Raw genomic sequence first — 12,262 nt, forward strand, 5'->3', positions numbered from 1 at the left:
TGCGACTAAGATTACTCAGTAAACTCTATTCAAATACCATCACTTAATTTCCCACGTCCTCTGTCTGCACCTCTCGTACTATAGGTTTTTACTATTTTAAATATCAGGACAAAATCTGATATGTCCTAACAGAGAGGTCTACTGATGACTGGATTGAACACAATTCATTTGTTCACTTTTCACTTGATGTATTGCACTTATATTTATATACTTTAAAAGCAAAGCAGACTCTGACTGGATCTCACAACTCTGGAAGAGATATATATTTCTCTGTACTGAATGTTCATGATCTTCATATGTAACAGGAACATTAATCATGATCAAGTCATTTTATATATATTTTATTCCCAAAGAATTTCGGAAACGTTAAAATTAATAAAACGTGTACATCAAATTGAACTATGTCTTTGAATCTTTTCATTCTGACAAGAACATTTAATAATGCATGCATAGCAGGGCTGTATTCCTAGAGCGTGTACATATAGTCCGCAGGAGACAAATGAATACAGTAACAATGCATCACTTTCAACCTCTTGTTGAAACAACTGTCAAAATGGTTGGCTTGCAACATGACTGTTTTCAAAGATTTACAGTAGGAATGGTAAGATCACAGTTCTGGTTGTCTGCAACTTCATACATCATCTGTCTCGGAAATCTGAAACAATAAAACTACATAATATATGATGCTTAAAACAAAACATGTCTCCTATATATGCACGTCATTACATACATTATCATCAGTTGAATGTGGACAGGACATGAAAATCCATCAATACTAAAAATAAATGTTTATGTTCACATGTGGACTAAACAGCAGTTAATAAACTATTGCATCAACTGATCTCAAGCTTCTTTAACTTCAGTTAACACAGAAATGAACGAGTAACTGCACTTACCTCTGCTCAGCCATGAACTGGTCGAAAGCTGATGACGTAACATGCAGGTAGGCCCGCCCTCATGTGATACTGATTGGTCGATTGATAAGCTTAAATCTGATTGGCTGAAGAGTACGACTGCTCTGTTTTACGAGTAAGCGCTGCCAGGAAAGTCTCAAAAATACACACACACACATCCAAGGCGATTCGTATGTGAATGACGATTTGCACATTCAAATTCAAGGACACACTCGTACATTTTAAAGATTCAAAGGTTTTTGTGCACAGTTGTATATCTACGAATTGTGTTTTGCATTTGTGAAATGTATTTTATGAATATATAATTTTATTTTGCGCATGTGAATTGCTTTTTGTGAATATTTTTTTTTTTTCACGCACGTGAATTTTTTTTGTGTGTACGTGAATTAGGTTTCACGCATGTGAAATTGTCTACGCATGTGTGAATCGTATTTTTTGCGTGAATTATTAATGAGTCTGATCTGGCTCCATACATTGTATGCTACACTGTAAAACAAATCCTAATTTTACAGAAAATAACTGTGACGTTCATTTTCGTTCAAACCTGTAACATTAACCTGAAATCACACATTCATATTCACTCATAAAGGTGAGAGATGCGTTCATAGAGATGTCTGGCCACAACCGTGATCAAATCTTAACATTAGCGTCTTGCTGCAAGTGTGCAACACTAGGCGTTCATGAGAAAATTTCACACTGTACCCACAATGCAATTTACCACACATCCTGTTATTGCATAGTATCAGCACTTGCTCACATAACACACTCATATTTAACTGTATCTGGCTTTTCTAGTGTTGTAGTTCAGGTGCTGTTCTTGGGTTTCATTTATATATATATGTATATATATATATATATATATATATATATATATATATATTTTTTTTTTTTTATAGATATGATCTTAGAGTAGGCCTATGTTCACACTAAAATCTGCAACGTTCATATTAAAAAAAAAAAAAAAAAGTTGTCTTTGACTTGGAAAAATGCTTAGTGCCACATAAAGGTCTAAGATACAATATCACAATATTAAGATCAATTGCAATTTATAGATTTCACATCTGAAAAAAAAATCATTCAGCTCTGCCGTGGTCCACTATCCCTCAGGATCCACCGAGCTCCATCGTTCCTCTGGCTCCATGGTCTCTCGTCACCTTGGTTTCGCCTTGGAATTCCAAGCTTTCGGGTTCTTGTATACACTTTCAGTGCGTTCTCCTTATCCTTGTTCATTTTCTTGGTTATATGTTCACCTTCCATTTAGTTCCTTTGTTAACTGTGTATACTCCCTGTTCTGTTCAGTTCCTTGTCAGTTCAGATCATGTTATGCTGTGTTAGTGCTAGTATTCTCCTGTGTGTGCTCCATGATTATTAAACTAGGCCTATCTCTGTTGGATTTTCTGCGTCATGCGTTTACTTAAAACCACAGTGAATGTGACATTAATAAGTCTGAGTTTAGAATGTGTGCTTAAAAAGTGTAGTACGCCATTTGTTTTTAGTATATAATCTTGTAACATAAGAGTAAAATGAATTATTGCTTACATTTCTTCAATTTCTCCAGATTTGTGGAGTTCTAAGCTCAGTTAATACTTTCAATTGAAACCTGCAGTAAAATAAGCTGCAGTGCCATGATTTATGGATCTTCCAAAACATCGCATCTGAGCTGGATAACCAAGTGACCCATCTCATCTCAGATGCCATTGCCAGCAGAATTTTTAAGGGATTTAAAAGGCATTCTGTCAGGAATTGGTGTTAAGACTTTTCCATTTGGTCTTTTGTTAATTGGGGTGGAGAAGCTGATTGAAAAAGAATTTTTTTCATGCCCATGCAAAGTTGCAAAGGATAATGCACTGATAGTAGCATCTATCTTCATTGGACCTGCTCTTTTAATTTTTGCTTTAATGTAGCCTATATATTATTTAGGACTTTTAAACACGCATGCAGTTATTGCTGTGGAAGAGCAGATGATAATAATCGGCCTAAATTTTATGCAGCTTGTGTGATTCTACCAGTTGTATGGGTTATCATCTTGTTACTTAATGGTAAATATGTTGCTTGCGGCCTGACAGACTGGAATGGAGTTTATGTGTTTGACAATGAGCAACAGGTCTTGGTGTAAACCTACTGAAGGGACACAAAATGAGACAGAGGTAAGAGATTGGACTAACACAAATATTCATCGCTCTTAGGTAAATATATCATAATGTATGAACTTTTACTGATATCCTATCATCATTGAAATAGTTAAGTATGTTGAAGTGACCTGACCTTTTCAATGTGCTCAATAAAGCACTCAGTCAAGTTGAGCAGGCTCAATCCCCAGCTAACAAAAATATGTTCTGAAATATAATAAGAACGTGTTGCTATATCAAAACGTTATTTCTGAATGTTATCTGAACGCACAAAACGTCCAGTTTTTTAAAAATGTTTTAAAAACACGTTTCCTTGGTAATGCTAACGTTGATGAAACATTTAATTTAGCAAACATTGTGGGACTGTTACTGTTGAATGTTCTATTTACAATCTGAAGCATTAGTAACATTTAGAAATGTTAGACGAATGTCCAACTAAAACGTTTCAGAAAAAGAAACCGTTCCATGAACAATGTATAAATAACCAGCCTGATCTCATGACATGCGTCTCTATAGCACGCATACAACATTTGTGTGCTAATGTTTTGAGAACATTATTGAAGACCAGATAACTCTGAACGAACATTCTATTAACATTATTGGAGTAATATTTGTTCCTAATTTTAAAAGAACTTTCCAGAACATTAGGGAAGTTCTGAGAACGTTCTCAGTTAGCTGGGTCACTTGGTTATCCAGCTCAGATGCAATGTTTTGGAAGATCCCTAAATCATGGCGCTGCAGCTTATGTTACTGCAGGTTTCAAATGAAAGTATTAACTGAGCTTAGAACTGCACAAATCTGGAGAAATTGAGAATCATGATTTTTTATTTATTTTTTAAATAGAGATCACGATTCTACAATGATTCTGACAAAATGGTATTGCTGCAGAATATTTAATACAATTTAATTAGTAATTATTATTTAACCCTTTGATGCACAACATGGGTCTAAATAGACCCGAATGAGTTTTCTTTTTCTATATCTTTGCAAGAAATTAATTTCATCATTCAGTATTCCAGGTATTCCTCAATTAACTTGTTTTAGATCATTACAAATCCTTATTTAAAATTGTCCTTACTTTTCGAATAAAAATAGTTTTTCTCTCTACCCTTCTAATGCGCAACTGTCACGGGGTGCTTCTCATTTCTTATTTGTGCATCCTCGTTTCCTTTCCTCGCTTCCTTTCCTCGCGTCTCAGCTCCACCCCCTGTAGGATGCGAGGGAAGGCTGCAAGGAAAAAAAATGAGGACGGAGGAATTGAATGAAAGCTTTTTTATACATTGGAATACTTGATCACTCGAGCGTCACTTCACTGCGTCATCAGCAGTGCTCAAAGGATCTGCCCTTATGTTGTTAAAGTTAGTTTATTTAAGAAATTAATAATAAATAATAATAAAGCAAGATACCTTGTTGAAATATGTGAGTTGTGTGGTTTATGTAAACTACAAAAGTAAAGTATAAATTCAAATGATTGTGACAGATGTGAAGGGGGAGGAGAATTGATACGTGCGTCATGTTTAGTCGATAAAACTCTTCCGCAAAGGGTACACCTGTGTATCCTCGCTCATAGCTCCTCTGGAAACCTCCTCACTCCTCGATCCTCGCCTCCTCGCGGTGCAATTAGGCCCTGTCCCAAATGGCACACTTCATGTGCACTTTCGGTCTTGTGGACTTACAATGGCTGCCGCGTGCGCGTGTCCGTTAAGTCCGTGAGACCGCAGTGTGTCCCATTTGTCATTTTTAGATCTCAGAAGGGTGCTCGCGAGCGCCCCGTGTGGTCGATTTGCACCCTTGATGCGCACTTTTGCCGAGCCCGCGCTGATGCGGACACCACAGCAGACTTCTTCCCGACATTCAAAGCGGCGTTACGTCGCGAAAGTGCGGACTCAGAGGAAGACCGCGAGTGCTTAGGGTTCCATTTGGGACAGGGCATTAGAGAATTGAGATGTCCTTCAAGATGGCTGAGCTCGATCGGTTTCCGGGTCATAGGATGGAGGACGGAGGAGCGAGGAGACGAGGAGGGATATATATGCCCTGTCCCAAATGGAACCCCTAAGCACTCGCGGTCTTCCTCTGAGTCCGCACTTTCGCGACGTAACACCGCTTTGAATGTCGGGAAGAAGTCTGCTGTGGAGTCCGCATCAGCGTGGGCTCGGCAAAAGTGCGCATCAAGGGCGCAAATCGACCGCAGAGGGGGCGCTCGCGAGCACCCTTCTGAGATCTAAAAATGACAAATGGGACACACTAAGGTCTCACGGACTTAACGGACACGCGCACGCGGCAGCCATTGTAAGTCCACAAGACCGAAAGTGCACATGAAGTGTGCCATTTGGGACAGGGCCTGAGAAGCACCCACGGATTCAATCATCAATGACACCAGTCCATCAATTGCAAACTCAGCGCACCTGGTCTCGCTCATCATCCCCGGAATTCTAATCGCTCCCACCTGCTCATCATCATTACTCACCTTGATGCACACCATTCATAAGTTTCAGTCTCCTCTCACTCAGTGTCTGGTCTCGTCTATCTGTTACTCACTGGTTCCTTGTGTTTGTTGCCTGGTTCCAGTTATTGCCTGACTTCAAGTGGTAGTTCACGCCATTCTAACGTCTTGTTTATATCTCCTCTGCAGCGTCGGTGATTTGGATTCCCTGATACTCATGGTCACCTTCCTGTGTTTCACCTGCACTGATCTCCGACAGTTCAAGTATCCTTCAGTAAAATCCAGCTGATCCAGTCTAGCTCTTTCTGTATCACTCCTGTTCACGGAATCCTCTGGGACTTTGGAGTTACCTGGGACATCACGAGCCTTCAAGTGTTATGAAGTTGCTTATCCTTGTTTAAATAAACATTGTCACTCTATCTTTGTGTCTTCGTCCCTCAGTACAAGCGTGACAGCAACATGGGTCTAAAAAGGCCAGTATTCATGTTTCTTTGCTGAATATTTGAAAGAAATGTATTTTATCATTTATTAATCCAGGTATTCATTAAATATCTTGTTTTTGATTTCCACAAATCATTATGTTTATTTTTCCTTTCTTACTTTATAAACAAACACGTTTTTTGTATTTCTACATCAATTTTACACACATGGGTAAAAAATGACCCATATCGGAACCTTTGATATTTATAAATAGTATAAATATATTTACTGCAGAAAACTATTCACCTGCCACACATTTCACAATTCAACACGGCTGCTTTTGTATATTTCATGCATGTAAGTTTTATTTAATAAATTTTTTGTAACAGAAAATATTTGACATTTTGTGAAAGACATCTAGATATAGCCTAATATTTGAACGTTTCGGCTAAGGTTACCTTGACCTTGAAATCCATTACTAGTGCAAAAGAGAAACATGTCCAATACTATTAGCTAGCTTGCGGTCGACATATTCTATTTTATCTAATGTTTGATAGGTCAACAAAATAAAAGTTGCAATAGAAAGTTATATATACAAGTATATATTGTCGCTGTTGGGCAGAAACCTTGTACCTCCATATTAATTTTTATTTGTGGTCATAAATCAATGCCATCGGTCACATAAGCCGTCGTGTGGTGGCGTTCTGGTGCACTATGGCTGCTGTCGCATCATCTGGGTGGATGCTGCACATTGGTAGTGGTGAAATCATTGGTGGTGGGGAGATCCCCCTACAGTTGCACTATACTACAGTTCAATTTCATTGTTATCGGTTATATGTGTGTTATGTGTGACAAAGTGGCCAATAAACATATTTCAAGTGTTACAGTAAATTTGTTGATCTAAACAACTGTGACATTGGTTATTTTAACAAAAAGTTTTCTTTATTCTTTTCTTTTATCACGCTTGCATAGATGGGTCATTTTAGAACCATGTGTGTAAACTTGATGTATTAACACAAAACCTAGGAAATATTAAAATATGAATTTGTGATAATTGAAAACAAGATATTTTGAATATTCATAAATCATGAAATGTATAGATCATGAAATATTAAATGCTCAAATAAAGTGATTTCAAAAGGTGAAACAAAAAAATTGCAAGTCATGCATGAAATAACATAGGAAATGAATACGGGTCTTTTTAGACCCATGTTGTGTATTAGAAGGGTTATCCATAGCTTGCGCATTAAAGGGTTAAAGAAACTCATAAATACTTCACATGCTTCATTATCGTCAAAGGTTTAATAAACATTGCTGAATCGTTGTCATTTATGAGTAAGGGTGTTTGAATCAAGATCACAATATTTTAATGATTAATCGTGCAGCTCTAACTGAGCTGATCATGTTGACCACCATCTTCTCTTTACCTTGCAGCTCTAAATTTAGCTTGTTCAGCATGTTAGTCAGGTCACTCAAAAAAGTAAAATCTAAATGCCATTGCTCATCCTCAAATGTTTGTATTCCGTATTTTTTTGTAGATATGATTGTGCCTTCCTCCTCGCACTTGGCAATGAATCCGTGATTTAAAATGCTCTCGGGCTGAAAATGGGCCCTGTAAATGTAGCCACACTCTAAAAGTAACCCATAAGAATTGAGTGGTTTAATCCGAGTCTTTAATTTAGGCTTTTATTTACCATATAAGCATTGATCAACACACTCAAATTGAGCACATCAATGGTAAACGGAAGCTCAAATGTGCTTGTTTGATGTGCAAGAATCAATGAGGTCTGTTGCATGTGTCACCTGAGTTTGTTTATTTATTTATTTATTTATTTATTTATTTCTAGATAGCAGGTTATTTCTTAATCGCCTTATTCAGTGCCTTGGTGATTATCTTGGTTATTTATGACTGCTACAAAAATGGAAAGTGTTCCTGCTGCCCAAGTCAATGCTGCAGACCAACAGCAGAGACACGGAGTGAGAGACAAGAGAGTGTTGAAACAGTTGCTGTAGGGGTTTGTGCTCCCCACAATATCCCCTCGAACACTGCACCGAATCTGTCACAAGGTGCTCCCTCTCCTCCTCATGAGGAACCCAATGTTTGAAAGAGGGTCATGAACACGCAGCCAAAAGAGAGTTGGTAAGGATAGCCTATTCTACAAATAAGAAAGAAAAAAAAAAGATTAGAAAAACATGAAAATTAACGAATTGTCTTAAATTTGGATTTACAGAAGCTGGCACACAAGGAATTTCTGAGTGAATCCTACATCTTACACCCTGTTCCTCTGCAAGTGCATAGTGTAATATAGGATAAATATTTAAGTTTTGTGGCATGAACTTTTTATTTTACTGCTTTGATTTACAAATATGTCATCATTCTGCTTGCTGGTGGTAATAAATTTATATTCTATTTCTGAGTGGCAATAATATTGGGCTTTCTATCTTTTTATGTGTATATGTGCCTGTCAGCTATCATTTCATAAAAGAGTAACATTGTAATTACTTAAATTATATGGACATGTTTATGCTACATGACATGTCATTTTAATATTCACAAATATTACAGTGTGTTTTTCATATAGGGTAGAACAGTTTTCACTTTTTTTAGCCTACTGAATATTTCTCAGGATTTAATTCAGTCAATTTATGTATAGACACACAACTTTTACAACAAAAACTTTTTCACAAACACAAATAATTCATGAAATGATTTATATTTAAGAGAGAGATTATAGTATTTACTGAAATGTTGCTTGAGACATCTTTGTTCTCCTGTTTTTCATTTTAGCCTGCACAACCTTTGTATGTTAAGCTCATTTTAAATTTAATTTGAATTACACTGACTGTATTTTTTAAAATACTGCAATTGCAAGTGGAACATGTGTCAAATAAACAAACTGAATGAATGATTCTACAATTAATTCATTAAAACTAGCTACTGGTGTGTTAAAGGTGCAATGTGTGATATGTCTTAGGCTCTATTGACAGAAATGCAATATGAGATCCATAACTATGTGTTCAGTGGTGTATAAAGACCTTACTCAATGAACCGTTATGTTTTTATTACCTTAGAATGAAACATTTATATCTTCATAACCGCGGGCACCCCCTTCTATGAAGGTCGACATATTGTGACGTCGTGTTTCTACCGTAGCCGACAGCGAACAAACAGCGCGTTTCGTCACTACCTTGAAAGAGAAGCCGCAGAATTTGCGCTCCTTCGCGCTCATGCGGACGCGTCGAGTTTAAACAAGGCTTTACGCTTTAACCAGCTCAGCCACAGTAACAGCTCATATTAGCCAGCTAAACTTTTACTACCCTGTTAGAAAAAATATATAGTTGCATATTTTCATGTGGTTCTTCTCCCTCGCTGTATTATGGGTTTGCTATGTGGGGAGAATGTGCTGGTTACGTTTGTGAGACAATCAGCTGATTACTATTATTATATTATATATTAAGACCCTTGATCCTCACCTGACTATGGCTTTGTAAACCTTATCCATGATGTGGTTCATAATGGACTGTGGTACAGAAACTTGGCTTAATCTGGCTATTCTCTGCTGTCTCAGACGACGATATGTTTGTCCCGTTTTAGCCACCGTAGCTTCTTCGAAAGGGAGGGGTGAGCAGTGGGCTGAGCCCTTAGTGCAAACTCGCAACCGAACCGCTAGATGCCGCTAAAATCTCCACACTGCACCTTTAAGTGTCATTTATTTTATTTTTTTTCATTCATGTTTCTGTGTTTTAAAATATTATATTCAGAACATTAATCTTATTAAACATTATTTATGCAATTGTAATTGCAATGTAAATGGGTTTTTATAAATGGTTAGATGGATTTTGTTGATATTGATTAAATTGAATTAGTACAGTCAGCCCTAAATTGTTTAGTCTTTATAATGAAAATTCTGACATTACTCACCCTCATGTTGTTCCAAACCAATAATGTCGTCTTCATCTTCGGAACACAAATGGAGATGTTTTTGATGAAATCCGAAAGCTTTCTGTCCCTCCATTGACACTTTGTTCACTTGTGAGAAATACTACCTGATACATAAACTTCTGCAATGCACAGATATTTCTATTTACCAGAAATGAAAGGGACAATATTTAAGTCTCATGGTAAAAAAAAAACTTTTGATATAATTGTTTTACAAACATGTTACACTAATGTCTGTTGATAATAATATACCTATATCTGCTGTGGAAGTCTCAGGATGAAAAAATGTTTGTCCAATCCTTGCATTCGGTCAGAATGCACGTTCTACACGGAGCTGTTGTAGCATGTTCTCAGTCTCGGATTTATGCATTTCTATGTCCACACTATCACCACCAAAATGAATCTGCAGCAGTCAAGTGGTACAACAGTGGTACAAGTAAGAGCTCTGTAAGTTGTTTACGTTCATGATTATTGTAATGTAATGTGCTTTGAGACATGAGGTAGTTTAACACTTTCTCTCATGGTGCTTTGCAGAATCTGCTCTGGCTGTGCTGTTCATGTGTTTTGAAGGAGGCGTGGCTTTGGAGACTCTCTGAAGGGAAGGAGGGATCTTATGATTTCACAGCTAGCTTGCTATTGCTAGCCTCTCTGAAATTAAAGGTACAATATGTAAGATTTTTGTGATAAAATATTCAAAAACCACTTGCACAGTGTGATATATCTCATGCAGTTGTGTACTTACATTATCCCAAAAGTTCCCATGGATTTGTAAATCCAAAGAAATTCTAGTTTTAAATAATGGCTCATCCCTTGTCATCCTTGGTTTCCGCTTGTATAGCCATAGACATAATACATAGATCCCTCATTAACGTCCGTTTCAATGGGCCGCTTTACTTTGTCGCTAATGAGGGTCTATGTACATATCTATGCAGTGGCGGGCCGTGCATTTCACACCTATGCCTTCAGTGGTGTCCTACCTGAATTAATAACTTTTAATAGTGTAGCAGCGCACAGACTCTCTATAATTGTTGTGAAACTGCTGTTTTTATTTTGCACCGACAGTTATAGGGTTAATGCGGTGAGTTCGGAAAAGGCCGGGTAGAGAAAAACGAGCGAGTGAGTTCGGCTTGTGCGTTACAGTGGTTCTTGCGGAGCCTCCCTTTTCTTGTACTTCAAGGGTTACAATAGTCCCTTGTCAGATGTTACAATAGTTGTTTGAAAAAAGTTTCGATCATAAATTTCCACGAAAAATTTATGAGAAAGTCACATTCACGGGAAAACCGGGGGCAAAAAAAGGATTATACTCACCAAAACTGCTGATTATTTTTTACACAAAATCCATCCTAATTTCTTTCCTCAAAAATACTTAAATAACTCTGTTGTACAGGTTATCTGTGCGTTTCAGTCCCAACAACCTTTTCTATCGCCATCGAGGCTAATGCTGAAAGTCGTGTCTGTCCCGTCGTATTTCTGTCATAAGTTTTAATCGCTTTAGGACTGAGTGTCTGCTCGACAGAAGCAATGGACACAGGGACAGTCATCGCAAAACATGACGATGTGTACAGCTGCCCCTTGCGCTTACACAGATTTTTGAAGGAAATCAATGAGCTCAGCGGGACTTTTGCCTTCAAAATCAGTCATGACATACATTAGTCAGTCAGTTCTGTTATTACCCGGACAGATCGAGTAGAGTTCCGTGACTCTGCGTTAAGCTGGATGGCTAAATAAGGGATTTCCGGTACGTTTGAACTCGAGGAGGGAAAGAAACATTAATTTGTGGGTTGAAAAACTATTAAATCTACAGGAATATATTTTAGTTTATGCAGTTCGCTACAGATGCGGCTAGCTCAGCCTCTGACTACCAGTAATAGTAGCACTCTGAACATCCAATCAAAGGACGTGAAAATGCCGACGTTATTGTACGCCTGCTAGATGGCCCCAATGCAGTCAAATCGAAATCTGATTGGCTGTTTAAATCTGACTGATTATCTGATTGGTTAAAGCAACAGTTTCATTTCCATTCATTTTTAAGCAGAAGGCCTCAAGGCAGATTTGTTTGGCCATGGCAACACATGATGGCAGAAATATAATTGGATAAAAGCTCTAACATAAACATACACTACTGGAAGCAGCGCAACCAAGAGAAAAGCTGTGAAATTAAGAGAATGGACTATTGGGAATAATTTAATACTCATTCATGGAAAAAATATATTAAAGTGCAAGTCAGTGATTCTGATAGTGTTTAGGCCAGCAGAGAAGGCCTTGCTGGCCCTGACGGCCCACCACTGTATCTATGATACAGTATCTTGCTATACTGTATACTTGCAGTATCTTAGTATCACAATTTTCATGCTACTAGAAGCTACTTATTTTTTTAGATACTACTACACTGTAAAAACTAAAGGTGCCTCAAATA

The sequence above is a fragment of the Rhinichthys klamathensis genome, unplaced genomic scaffold (genome assembly GCF_029890125.1).
Source record: "Rhinichthys klamathensis goyatoka isolate OS25496 unplaced genomic scaffold, OSU_Roscu_1.1 h1tg000103l_1, whole genome shotgun sequence".
Lineage (NCBI taxonomy): Eukaryota > Metazoa > Chordata > Actinopteri > Cypriniformes > Leuciscidae > Rhinichthys > Rhinichthys klamathensis.